Source organism: Aegilops tauschii, chromosome 2 (genome assembly GCF_002575655.3).
Source record: "Aegilops tauschii subsp. strangulata cultivar AL8/78 chromosome 2, Aet v6.0, whole genome shotgun sequence".
NCBI lineage: Eukaryota > Viridiplantae > Streptophyta > Magnoliopsida > Poales > Poaceae > Aegilops > Aegilops tauschii.
The window spans coordinates 116,327,916-116,342,048 of record NC_053036.3 but is presented as its reverse complement, the minus strand read 5'-3'; positions in this window follow the sequence as shown (position 1 = coordinate 116,342,048).

Here is a 14,133-nt window from a genome sequence, read left to right as displayed (position 1 = left end):
TCACTGCCCCCTCCTCCAATTAAGCGCCGCCCACAGCCATTTTACACGCAGTATAACATGGAGCTGAGTAGCATGCGGCCACACGCGCGAACGAGGTTGCTATGGCTGACATGCGTGTCGACTGCTAGATCTTGGAGGAGCACCTCGTCTTCGAGGCCACCGTCGACACTGCCGCGCGGTTGTCTACTTTAAAATACAGTTCATGATGTTTTCTCGAGGCCACCGCCGGTGCCTTCTAGTGATTTGTCCTCTGTAATGTTAATATGCAATCTGATGTTCAGTTAACAGTTTGGTCCTCTGAAATGTAATGTTCAGTTAACACTTTGGTCCAACAATTGCTACATTTCGTAGTATTGTTCTCAAGTATTCTTTGTTTTGTTAACTGTCTTATCTTCTAGTACATGTTTCTATTCTGCAATGTCGTGCTCAATTAACTATTTTGGTTCATTTGGTCTGTTGTCCATTTAACTGTTTGGTTCAGTTCTGCAATTTGATTTTCATTTGCTGTGGTTACAATTTTTTATTGTTATGCATGTGACACCAATCTAATTTGGCTGTACTCAATACATATTCTACTGATAGTATGGCAACTCTCAGTTAACCTGATCAAGATCTTCCTTATGTGTGTTGCAGGGAAACAATGGGAGACACTGCGGTTTACCATCGAGGTTTGTTCAAGCAGGGTCCTTTGGCTAATAGCACATTATTGTGCAGTTGCAGGAATCATTCTAATATTTAGGTTTCTTACAATTTGGTCTTGCACATGTAGGTCCTGCTGTCAGAGGCTTAGACCCACTGTTCGACCCATTTTGCATATGGGGAAATGAGATGTCCATGAATATCAGTCAAGTCAAGAAACTCAGAAAGATTGTTAGGATGAAGAAACTTGCGACGAATAACAGCAAGATCTTTGTTTGCACAATGAAGAAGACATCAGTCAACTATAGGATGGTACCAACTCTTTTACCTTGTTTTTACCCCTTGCGCCATTTCAAAATTTACAACAGCGATTTATGCATAGCTTTGTTTTCAGTACTTTTCAAAGCAGTTCACCGATGATTACCTCTCAAACCACCTGCATGGTCAAGAGGCGGGGAAGGTATTCATTCAACACCCACGGTACAATATTGAAGTCTTGTTGAAGAGGACGAAGGTTGGGCGGGCAATTATCCGTAGCCACTGGCCTAAAGTTGCAAGGACATTCAACATCACTGAAGGCTCATTATTTGCCTTCCACTTCTGCAGTTTCCCAGATGAGATTCATCTGTCTATTTACTGTGTATGATGCTACTTTCCAAAGGTTTTTGATGCTGCATGTGAAACTTGGTGCTGTTGTGTAATGGCGTAACTGAGTGCCGAAGTTATCTGATGTAATTCGATTATGAAATCCTGGTTGCTTTTATACGAATATGAAATATCTAGCGTGTTTTATAAGAAATATCAGTTTGATTAGTACATGGATTATCAATAATAGGCTAATTATCCTGCTTATTGGGGTTTTCTATTGCAAACGGTTACTCAGACATCACCGTGGGCGATGAACTCAAGCAACCCGCACGGTTTCTAGAAAGTAGGCATGTTCGATCAACTAACAATCACACACGGCTTCCGGCAGCGAACTGTTTGCGTTAGGCCACCTTGCACAAATGTTTCCACACAAAGAACTGTGTGGGATGTACATACCTACGGAAATGATTTTCTGGGATTCACCGTGTGGGATGTACATACCTACGGAAATGATTTATGGGATTCACCGTGTGGGATGTACATACCTACGGAAATGATTTCTGGGATTCACCGTGTGGGATGTACATACCTACGGAAATGATTTCTGGGATTCACCATGTGGGATGTACATACCTACGGAAATGATTTCTGGGATTCACCGTGTGGGATGTACATACTACGGAAATGATTGGGTTTCCATGCCTCGCCCGATCGCACACGGCCCCAGCCTGGGTCCCACGAGGGCCTATCCCCGACGATTTCTGGGTCGTGTGGGAAGGACCCCCCTATCGCCCACACTCACTTGGCGACGGTTCCAAATGCCGTCGCGGAAAGGGGTTTTTAACCGTTTGTTTAGGACGTCGATGTACCAGTGAGGCAAAGAAATCTATGAAGGAAAAAGGTATTAAAGCTGAGGATGTTAATAATTTACCTCCTATTGAAGAAATACATGGGCTTAATACACCACCACTGCCTAAGGTGGTAGAGGTAAATTCTCTTATGAAGTTCGATGAAAATGATAATCCTAAGAATATGCATCCTAGTCAATGCCTTTATGAGTTTGAAAACTACACTGGAAAACAAGATCACTTCAATGCAAATGTTATGAAACAATTGAAGTACAATTCTGATATGATTGCTCGCTTGAGTGACTTGTTATTTAGAATTTCAAATGATGTTAGATGTGTTGGAAAACATGCTTCTATGGTACAAACTCAGCTAGAACAAGTTGCTAAATCACAAAGAGAATTGCTTGATGAAATGAATCATAATATGCATGACTTTGCTGTTAGAGTTGCAACTAGAGGAGGTAAAATGACTCAGGAACCACTTTATCCTGAGGGACACCCAAAAAGAATAGAACAAGATTCACAAAGAAATAACACTAGTGCACCTAGTCCTTCTAAAAAGAAAAAGAAAAATGATAGGACTTTGCACACTTCTAGTGAACCTGAAATAGAGAAACCTCCTGATAATAATAATGGAACTTCTATCTTTGATGCTGAAACTCAGTCTGGTAATGAACACTCACCTAGTGATAATGAAAAATATAATGATGAGGTTCATGAAGACACTCAACCAAATAATGAAAAAGAACCAGATAATGATGTTGAGATAGAACCACCAGTTGATCTTGGTAACCCACAACCTAAGAATAAAAGGTATGATGAAAGAGACTTTGCTGCTAGAAAAAATGGTAAAGAAAGAGAACCGTGGGTTCAAAACCTATGCCTTTTCCACCTTAGTCAACTAAAAAGAATGATGATGAAGAATTTGAACGCTTTGCTAAAATGCTGAGGCCAGTCTTTTTGCGTACTCGCTTGACTGATATCTTGAAAATGCCTCCTTATGCAAAGTATATGAAAGACATCATCACTAATAAGAGAAAAATACCAGAAGCTGAAATCTCCACTATGCTTGCTAATTATACTTTCAAAGACGGAGTACCTAAAAAACTTGGAGATCCCGGAATACCAACTATACCTTGCTCTATCAAAAAGAATTATGTGAAAACTGCTTTATGTGATTTAGGAGCTGGTTAGTGTTATGCCTTTCTCTTTATATAAAAGACTTGACTTGAATAAACTCACAGCTACTGAAATATCTTTGCAAATGGCTGACAAGTCAACTGCCATACCTATCGGTATCTATGAGGATGTGCCCGTTGTTGTTTTTGCTAATGTTACTATTTTGACTGACTTTGTTATACTTGAGATGCCCGAGGACGACAACATGTCGATTATCCTTGGTAGACCCTTCTTGAACATTGCAGGGGCTGTTATTGATTGCAATAAAAGCAATGTCACTTTTCATATCAATGGTAATGAGCATACGGTGCACTTTCCGAAAAACAATTCCAATTGAATGGTATTAATGTTATTGAAAAATCTCCAACAATCACTATTGGAAGTTTTCAAATACCCCTACCTACTGTCAAAAAGAAATATGAAATGCTTATTGTTGGGGAGATGCAAATCCCCATTGAGGTAACTTAGTGATTTATGAAAGTTCTTCGGTTTCATGCTAATCGAAAGTGGTTGTTAATAAGACTTGATCAACCTTATTAATGAATCATTTTTGAACGGTATGAAGTTGATGAATTTAATAAGCACTACCTTCAGTCCTTAATCTTTGTTTTCTATTTTTATTAGTTAAATAAAATAAAATGCCATATTTTGTCTGTTTTCTGAATTTTCCATGCAATAAAAAAATGACCCAAAGATAAAAGTTCTCAGAATGCCCTGAAAATTTTATACGTTTTTTTCTGAATATTTAAGAATTTTTGGTGAAAATAATACCAGAGGGAGGTGCACCAGGTGGGCACAACCCACCTGTGCGCGCCAGGACCCCCAGGCGCACCCTGGTGGGTTGTGGTCCCTACGTGTGCCCCCTCACTTACCTCTTCATCCCACATCATCACTTACCTCCAGAAAAAAATCCCCATTCCTCTCTCTCCCGTGTTCTTGAGCTCAAACCCGCGGATTTCGATCTCTTTGCTCGAAGATCCGTTTCCGAAACTATTTTGGGGGATTGTTGCTTGGTATGTGACTCCACCATTTGTCCAATTAGTTTTTGTTTTAGTGGTTTATACTTTGAATAATTAGCTACTCTTGGTGCAGCTGTAGATGTGCTTGCATGTTCAATTCTTAGTGTTCTAAGTAGTTTGAATGCTTGCTATGGCCTCTATGTATCCCTATGAGTAGTTGCTATTAGCTTTGTGAAGTTTTTTTGAGAAAAATTTGTGAATTAAAAATTCAGATTTTTGTTCATAGGAAAAATTGTATGCGGACATGAATATCTTCAGGAAGTTTGGCTCAAAAAAGAACTCCAAGGGTGTTATTGGGGAGTCTTCTGACATTGATCTCCGCCCTCGGAGGTTGGCGGAGGTACGGCCGTGCGAATGGCCGCACACCCCGTTCCTACAAGAGGCTGGAATTCATGAGGAGTTCATGCAATTTATTGCCAATGCCGGCCTCACCGACTTCATCGCAGATGAGTGTGACTAACACCAAATCCTCACAAACATCTTTGTTCAAAGTTTTACTTTCCTGCCTAGAAATAATCCTCCTGAAGTGAGCTTTGACTTATATGCTGAAAACCATCAGATACCACTTACTGAGTTTTGTAACATATGCATGGTCCCGTCTGATGGGAGCTTGGCTGAGCCTAGGCCGGCTGAGTTTGAGGCCTTCTGTCGCACTTTGGCAGTGGGTGATGAGAGAAGAGTGTCAGCCATCACTGCAGGTGGCTTACATTTTCCTGCTATTCGTTACTTTGCACTCTTCATTACCAAATGCTTGCTTGCTAGGGAGAAGGTGGGTGCACTTAGTTCACTAGACCTTGCTGTTTTATGTCGTGCACTTGAGGGCGACAACACATATAGCTTGGGAGCTATCGTGGCTCGTCGCCTGCATCTTAATAAATCTCAGGGTAAAATACATGGTGGGATTTTTGCTACTCGTTTGGCGGCTCACTTCGAGGTTGAGATACGCCCTCATGATTACCTTCTGACTAAGGTTTACCTAGACCGTGCAGCCATGTTACATCGTCACTTTCTTGCACATGATTGTCCTAACATTGCCATTCCTTATAACCTGGTCTATAGCGTTGAAACTCGTGATGTTATTCCATTGCCTGCGCCTGCTTTGTTTGATTCTGCTGCCAGGGGCGGATACCGGATTATGCCTGCAGACATCATCGCCTACTGGAATGCTCACGCTGCTGCAGAGGCTGCGGAGGAGCCTCAGCAGTGGGATGACTAGATGCCAGCTCCTCAGGATCCCTACTACCCTCCAGGCTATTGATCGATTACCAACTTAGGCCAAAAGCCTAAGCTTGGGGGAGTACGTGTTTCTCACCGACGTTATATTCATGTTCACATATCATTCTTTTTGTCGGTGTTCACACTTTTTCATTGTATCATCCATGCTTAGATTTATTTTCTTGCTTTCTTCTTGTGTGTTTGAAAAACTTTAGAAAAACCAAAAAAAATTAGTTGTAGTAATTTACTTTCTATGCATGCTTAGTAGTAGTACTAAAAATAAAATCCAAAAAGATTTCCTTGGTCTTCTTTTTCTTGTTGGGAGCTTTCCCGTGTAAATAGTTTTTCTCGTTTTTGTTTTTCCCTTTTATTTGCTTGTTGAAGAAAACCAAAAACTCCAAAAATATTTCAGTGTGTTTCTCTGAATTTCTTCTCTTTTTATTCGAGTCTTACCGAGGAGAAGACCACGATGAAAATGTTGAGTGGCTCTCATATGAATAATTGTTGAACTATTAAGAGCCCATTTTACCTTGTCTTCTCCTGTTGAATAAAATGTTTTGCAGATTCCAGCTTAGTCCATGGCACTCTTGCACTATTATTATTTTCATATCATTCGGTCGTGCAAGTGAAAGGCAATAATGACGATATTCGATGAACTGGCCGTGGCAAAGAGAAACTGGTATGAACTCGACTTGTTCTGTTTGTGTAAATATGTTTAACCTAGTATCCAGGCTTCAGCCCATTATGATTAAACATGTTTGCAATGACAATTAGAGATTATACTTTCTCATGCCATGCATAAGTAGCTGGGAGCTAATAATGATTTATCTTGGATATCAACATAGCGTTAAAATGATTGTGATGTAGTATGATGATATGGTATCCTCCTCTGAATGTTCGAGTGGCTTGACTTGGCACATGTCCATGCATGTAGTTGAATCAAAACCAACATAGCCTCTATAGTATTTATGTTCATGGTGTCCATATCCTACTCATGCTACTCATGCTAGTGTCCGATGTTACTTATGCATAATGCCTAGTTATTATCGTTATTGCTCTCTAGCTGGCCGCTTCTCAATCTTAATTGCTAGCCTTCGCCTGTACTAAGTGGGAATTCTGCTTGTACATCAAAAACCTTGAACCCAAAGTTATTCCAGATGAGTCCACCATACCTACCTATATGTGGTATTACCCTGCCGTCCTAAGTAAATTTGCATGTGCCACCTCTAAAAACTTCTAAAAATTATCCTTTTTGTGTGCATGGATCGTTCATGGAACGACAGGAGGTGGTCGATATCTTCCGTGCTAAGCGGGTTATTCTCAGGTCGAGTGTTTATTAACTCGCCATCGCACGAGAAAATGGGCGGTAATAGGGATGCCCAGTCCCAAACTGCAAACATGAAAAGGAGTTTATCTCTTGATTAATCAAACAAAAACTCCCAATGGAGTCAAAACCTTTACTTTCCGCTTGGGAACCGCCACTAGCGTGCTTAGCATGGAAGATGTTGATAACTGATGGTCGTGAAGTGAATAAGAAGGGTACATGTCTCAAAATAATCATTTATCTCTGTTTTAAAAATTGAGCTCTGGCACCTCTGCAAATCACTACTTCCCTCTGCGAGGGGGCTTTCTATTTACTTTTATGTTGTGTCATCACCTTCTAAAACAAGCGCCAGAAACTGAGTAGAGCACAACTGTCATGATTTATGCATTATGTATAGCTATTGTTGAGTGCATCATGACTGGATCTTTTCTACCATGAATTACAATGTTTAGTCATTGCTTGAACTTTGGAGGTGCTCTGCATTTATGTTTTGCGGTCTTAGAAAGGGCTAGAGATACCATTATTGTCATATTATATCATGGTTGTTTTGACAACGTGTTGCTGTTTGAGATATCTTATTATTGCTCGCTAGTTGATTATGTCATTGATATGAGTTAATATAATCTTTAAGTGTTATTGTCGACATGGTTAGTTATAATGTTGGCTGAAAACCTAGGTGCTGTTTAAGCTTATTTATGCAAACAAGAGCAAAAGAGTTCATAAAAGTTTTTCTTTCTCACTTTGAGTTTATCAACTGAATTGCTTGAGGACAAGCAAAGGTTTAAGCTTGGGGGAGTTGATACGTCTCCAACGTATCTACTTTTTCTCACGCTTTTCCTCTTGTTTTGGACTCTAATTTGCATGATTTGAATGAAACTAACCCCGGACTGACGATGTTTTCAGCAGAACTACCATGGTGTTGTTTTTGTGCAGAAATAAAAGTTCTCGGAATGGAACGAAACTTTGCGAGGATTTTTTATATCAATAATAAGAATTTATGGAGCCAAGACCCACTAGAGAGGGGGCCCTGGTTGGGCACAACCCACCAGGGCGCGCCCCCTCTCCTGGCGCGCCCAGGTGGGTTGTACCCACCTGGTGGCCCCGCTGACGACCCCCCTGATACTATAAATTCACATTATTCCAGAAAAAATCAGGGAGAAAGAATTATCGTGATCCACGAGACGGAGCCGCCGCCAAGCCCTGTTCTTCCTCGGGAGGGCAGATCTGGAGTCCGTTTGGGGCTCCAGAGAGGGGGATCTTCGTTCTTCGTCATCACCAACCAATCTCCATCGCCAATTCCATGATGCTCCCCACCGGGAGTGAGTAATTCCTTCGTAGGCTCGCTGGTCGGTGAGGAGTTGGATGAGATTCATCATGTAATCGAGTTAGTTTTGTTAGGGCCTGATCCCTAGTATCCACTATGTTCCTAGATTGGTGTTGCTATGACTTTGCTATGCTTAATGCTTGTCACTTTGGACCGGGTGCCATGAACTTAGATCTGAACTATTTATGAATTCATCATTATATCCATGTTTTAGATCCGATCTTGCAAGTTATAGTCACCTACTACGTGTTATGATCCGGCAACCCCGGAGTGACAACAACCGGGCCCACTCCCGGTGATGACCGTAGTTTGAGAAGTTCATGTATTCACTATGTGTTAATGCTTTGTTCCGGTTCTCTATTAAAAGGAGGCCTTAATATCCCTTAGTTTCCAATATGGACCCCGCTGCCACGGGAGGCTAGGACAAAAGATGTCATGCAAGTTCTTTTAATAAAGCACGTATGACTATTTACGGAATACATGCCTACATTATATCGATGAACTGGAGCTAGTGCCGTATCGCCCTAGGTTATAAATGTCACATGATGAATATCATCCAACAAGTCACTGATCCAATGTCTGCGAATTTTTCCTTATTGATCTTGCTGCGTTACTATTGCTATCATCACTGTTACACTTGCTACAAATTACTGCTATCACTGTTACCGTTGCTGCTCTCACTATTATCAAAACTATCAAACTACTTTGCTACTGATCACTTTGTTGCAGATAATTAATCTCCAGGTGTGGTTGAATTGACAACTCAGCTGCTAATACCTTCAAATATTCTTTGGCTCCCCTTGTGTTGAATCTATAAATTTGGGTTGAATACTCTACCATCAAAAACTGTTGCGATCCCCTATACTTGTGGGTTATCAGAGAGTTCCGTCAGCACGACAGCGTGGCGACGGTGATGATGAAGTTACCGGGGCAGGGCTTCGCCTAAGCACTATGACGATATGACCGAGGTGGTAAACTGTGGAGGGGGGCACCGCACACGGCTAAGAGATTAACTGTTGTGCTACTGGGGTGCCCCCTGGACACATATATAAAGGAGGGAGGGAGAGAGGAGGCCGGCTAGGTAGGGCGCGCCAGGGGGAGTCCTACTTGGACTCCTAGTCCAAGTAGGATTCGACCCCCCCCCCTTTCCTTTCTTCCACCGGAGGGAAAGGGAAGGGAGAGAGAGGGAAAGGAAAGAGGGGGGGCGGGCCCCTCCCCTAGTCCAATTCGGTTTGGGCAAGGGGGCGCACCCCTCTCACATGGCCCTTTCTCCTCTCCTCCAATAAGGCCCAATAGGCCCAATACTTCTCCCGGGGGTTCCGGTAACCTCCCGGTACTCCAAAAAAATGCCTGAACCACTCGGAACCATTCTGATGTCCAAATGCAACCTTCCAATATATGAATCTTTACCTACCGACCATTTCGAGACTCCTCGTCATGTCTGTGATCTCATCCGGGACTCCGAACAAACTTCGGTCATCAAATCACATAACTCATAATACAAATCATCATCGAACGTTAAGTGTGCGGACCCTACGGGTTTGAGAACTATGTAGACATGACCGAGACTCATCTCCGGTCAATAACCAATAGCGGAACCTGGATTCTCATATTGGTTCCTACATATTCTATGAAGATCTTTATCGGTCAAACCGCATAACAACATACGTCATTCCCTTTGTCATCGGTATGTTACTTGCCCGAGATTCGATCATCGGTATTATCATACCTAGTTAAATCTCGTTACCGGCAAGTCTCTTTACTCGTTCCGTAATGCATCATCCCGTAACTAACTCATTAGTCACATTGCTTGCAAGGCTTATTGTGATGTGCATTACCGAGAGGGCCCAGAGATACCTCTCCGATATATAGAGTGACAAATCCTAATCTTGATCTATGCCAACTCAACAAACACCATGGGAGACACCTGTAGAGCATCTTTATAATCACCCAGTTACGTTGTGACTTTTCATAGCACACAAGGTGTTCTCCGGTATTCGGGAGTTGCATAATCTCATAGTCAGAGGAACATGTATAAGTCATGATGAAAGCAATAGCAATAAAACTAAATTATCATTATGCTAAGCTAACGGATGGGTCTTGTCCATCACATCATTCTCTAATGATGTGATCCCGTTCATCAAATGACAACACATGTCTATGGTCAGGAAACATAACCATCTTTGATTAACGAGCTAGTCAAGTAGAGGCATACTAGGGACACTCTGTTTTGTCTAGGTATTCACACATGTACTAAGTTTCCGGTTAATACTATTCTAGCATGAATAATAAACATTTATCATGATATAAGGAAATATAAATAATAACTTTATTATTGCCTCTAGGGCATATTTCCTTCAGGTTCGACCGATAAAGATCTTCGTAGAATATGTAGGAGCCAATATGAGCATCCAGGTTCCGCTATTGGTTATTGACTAGAGAGGTGTCTCGGTCATGTCTACATAGTTCTCGAACCCTTAGGGTCCGCACGCTTAACGTTTGATGACGATTTAGTATTATATGAGTTATGTGATTTGGTGACCGAATGTTGTTCGGAGTCCCGGATGAGATCACAGACATGACGAGGAGTCTCGAAATGGTAGAGGGGTAAAGATTGATATATAGGACGATGGTATTCGGACACCGAAAGTGTTCCGGAGGGTACCTGGTACATATCGGGTCACCGGAAGGGGTTCCGGGCACCCGCGGCAAAAGATATGGGCCTTATGGGTCAAGAGGGGAAACACACCAGCCACAAGGGGCTGGTGCACCCCACATACGGGCCGGCCTAAATGGAGAAGGATAAGGGGATGAGGAAAGGAAAGAGAGGGAATAGGATTCCCCCTTCCTTCCCCCTCTCCCCTCTTTCCTTCCCCCTTCCGTATACAAGGAAAGGGGGCGCAGGGCAAGGCAGAGCCCCTAGGGGGTGATGGCCAAGCCCTAGGGCGCCCTGGCTGCCTCTCCTCCCCTGCCACCTATATATATGTGGGGAGCGGGCGCCTAACAAGCACACAACATCAATTGTTAGCTGTGTGCGGCGCCCCCCTCCATAGTTTACACCCCCCGGTCATAGTTTTGTGCTGCTTAGGCGAAGCCCTGCGAGAATCACTTCACCATCACCGTACCACGCCATCGTGCTGACGGAACTCATCTACTTCCTCGACACCTTGCTGGATCAAGAAGGCGAGGGACGTCATCGTGTTGAACGTGTGTAGAACTCAGAGGTGTCGTACGTTCGGTGCTTGATCGGTCGGAGCTAGAAGAAATTCGACTACATCAACCGCGTTGTCAAACGCTTTCGCTTTCGGTCTACGAGGGTACGTAGACACACTCTTCCCCTCTCGTTGCTATGCATCTCCTCGATAGATCTTGCATGAGCGTAGGGATTTTTTTTGGAAATTGCCTGCTACGTTCCCCAACACCCCGGGTAGAGTAGTGGCAAGACCGAAGGCACCTCCACCAGGCTTTATGAAAATACATGTGGACACGGCCACGGCAAGAAATTGGGTGAGGGGATCGGCAGCGGTTATATGCCTATATGAAGGAGGAAACTACATCGGCAGCTCATCACTGGTAGTTCATGGCATAAATGATGCAACAACTTTGGAAGCCATGGGGTGTCGAGAGGCACTATCTCTATCAGAGGATTTTATGATTCAAAGTTTTGTTGTAGCCTCAGACTCTAAATAGATTGTCAAGGATATAAAGGAAGTCAATATGAGAACATTATTAGGGAGATTCATAGGAGGTCTCAAATGTTTAATTTTATTTTTTTCCTTTGAAGGCAGAGCTACTAATAGCGATGCCGATAGGTTTGCCAAGTTCTTGCATTCAATCGATTAGGGGCGACACGTTTTGTTGGTCCAACCCATGATCCCTTTTGTATCCCAAGTCATGTGGATTTTGAGCAATGAAACTTCGTTATACCCCCTAAGAAAAAACAACTTCTTTTTAGGCAGTAATGCTCAGCAAATTATTCTTTGACAACAGTGTCCTTGAGGGTAGTGTGAAAGCATATTATGCACTTCTTTTTAGGTAGTAATGCCAAACAATTTATCAAGAACTTGAGGCTATTGATCAGTTGCGGACATCCGAAAAGATCAAAACTCTGTTTATATATAAATCCAGTGCTAAGGTAAGCCCTTCACCGCATGCCATTCCTTCTTCTAGTATTCATGGTTCAACAACCTTCATAAACAAAATCGCGTCCCTCGGCATCTCTGCAAATTGCGGTCGCAACTCCATTTACCTCTTATCTTGAAACACCTATGTCTAACTGAATTTTACGGCCGCTCCTGCAGGACGGGTCCAGGTGTTGGTTCATGGGTGTCGTCAGTGGTGGACCTACAGTGTCCAATCTGGACGGGCCAGTACAAAGAAAAGCCCACTATTTCTCCTCTCATCGGCCCAATATGGTCTTAATCCCTCAATGTTCTCGCTATGCCTGGGCGGGCCATGGCCCATCTGGCCTGGCTGAAGCTCCACCAGTTGGTGTCGTCCCTCTGCGATGCACAGAGGCTTGCTTTTGTGCATCACCTTTAGCTCGGCAATAAATTTGAGAATGAAAGCATAACTAAGTGGATACTCCCTCCAATCTATATTACTTGTCGCTCAAGCAGATATATCTTCTCATTGAAATACATCTAGATACATCTATTTCAACGACAAGTAATATGGATCAGAGGAAGTAGCTTGTTTTAAAAAAAAGCATAAGTGGATAGTGGGCTTTTAAATTAATCTTGGTGAATTTGCTCTGCGTCGAACCCACCATATTGCCCAGAGGGAGTGCCGTCGATTATATTAGTAGGAGGGAGAAAAGTAACCAGTGAGCGCAATTAGCCGCCATCATCATGGACTACCCTAGCAAAGTTGTCTCTCGCGTGCGAATAGCTTCTTTGATTCTGAACACGGTACACTTTTTTTAACACGGTACACGCCAATACTGAAGGTTGAAGAAACGATCATTCCTATCCTTCCATATCTGCCATATGGATCGGGGTGAGTACCAGTACTTGTTTGATATTATGTTGTACTCCAGGATCATTTGATCGGTCAGTGAATCATTCAGGCAGCATATGTGCTCGCAGCAGGTGTTGATTCCATGTTATATCCGCTGCATCCATAAAGTCTGAAACTTGTACGCTGTTTCATTCCATGTTAACAACAATACAGCTTCGGAACCAGTATAGGGAAACCGTGCAAGCAACAGGAAAAAACTCCTTTTGCAAGCTATACTCCTTTTTTTGCAACGCCGATTTGGACACAACCTTCAACACCCATGTACTTAATGCATTTTCATCCTCCCTCTCCGATCATTGTCTGCTTCTGCTTGCCGATGACAAGGGGCCAAGAAGACCTCGGGTCTTTAAGTTTGAGAACTTTTGGGCATCCATGCCCGGGTTTGACGAGGTGGTCCAAAAGTCGTGGAACGAGAGGATTGACCACACCGAGCCATACCAAGCGCTTTACCAGAAACTCAAAAAGACGGCACTCCGACTCTCCGAATTGAGTAGGGGCCTTTTCTCGAAGGCAAAAATTCATCACCAGGCCGCGCTTTTGGTGATCCTTCACCTTGACATCGCTCAAGAGAATAGACCCTGCTCCGCCGAGGAACTTGAGCTCCGGACTAGGCTCAAGAGAAGGGTCGTTGCCTTGGTCGTGCTCGAAAGATCGCGTAAGAAGCAATGTGCAAGAATTTCCAATCTTAAATAAGGGGATGCAAATATCAAATTCTTTCACCGTCGAGTTAATGCAAGGAGGAGGAAAAATCATATTCATAGGATCAAGAATGAGCATGGGTGGGTCACCGAGCACGCCGCCAAAGAAAAGCTAATCCACGAGCACTTCTCCAAGGTCATGAAGAGAGGCCCCCGAAGTCGCATAGATTTCAATTGGGAGGAGCTTAATTTGGAACCACTAGACTTGCATGGCCTTGGCGCTCCAATGGCCGAGTGTGAGGTTCTTGAAGCGATAAACGACATGCCTAGCGACAAGGCG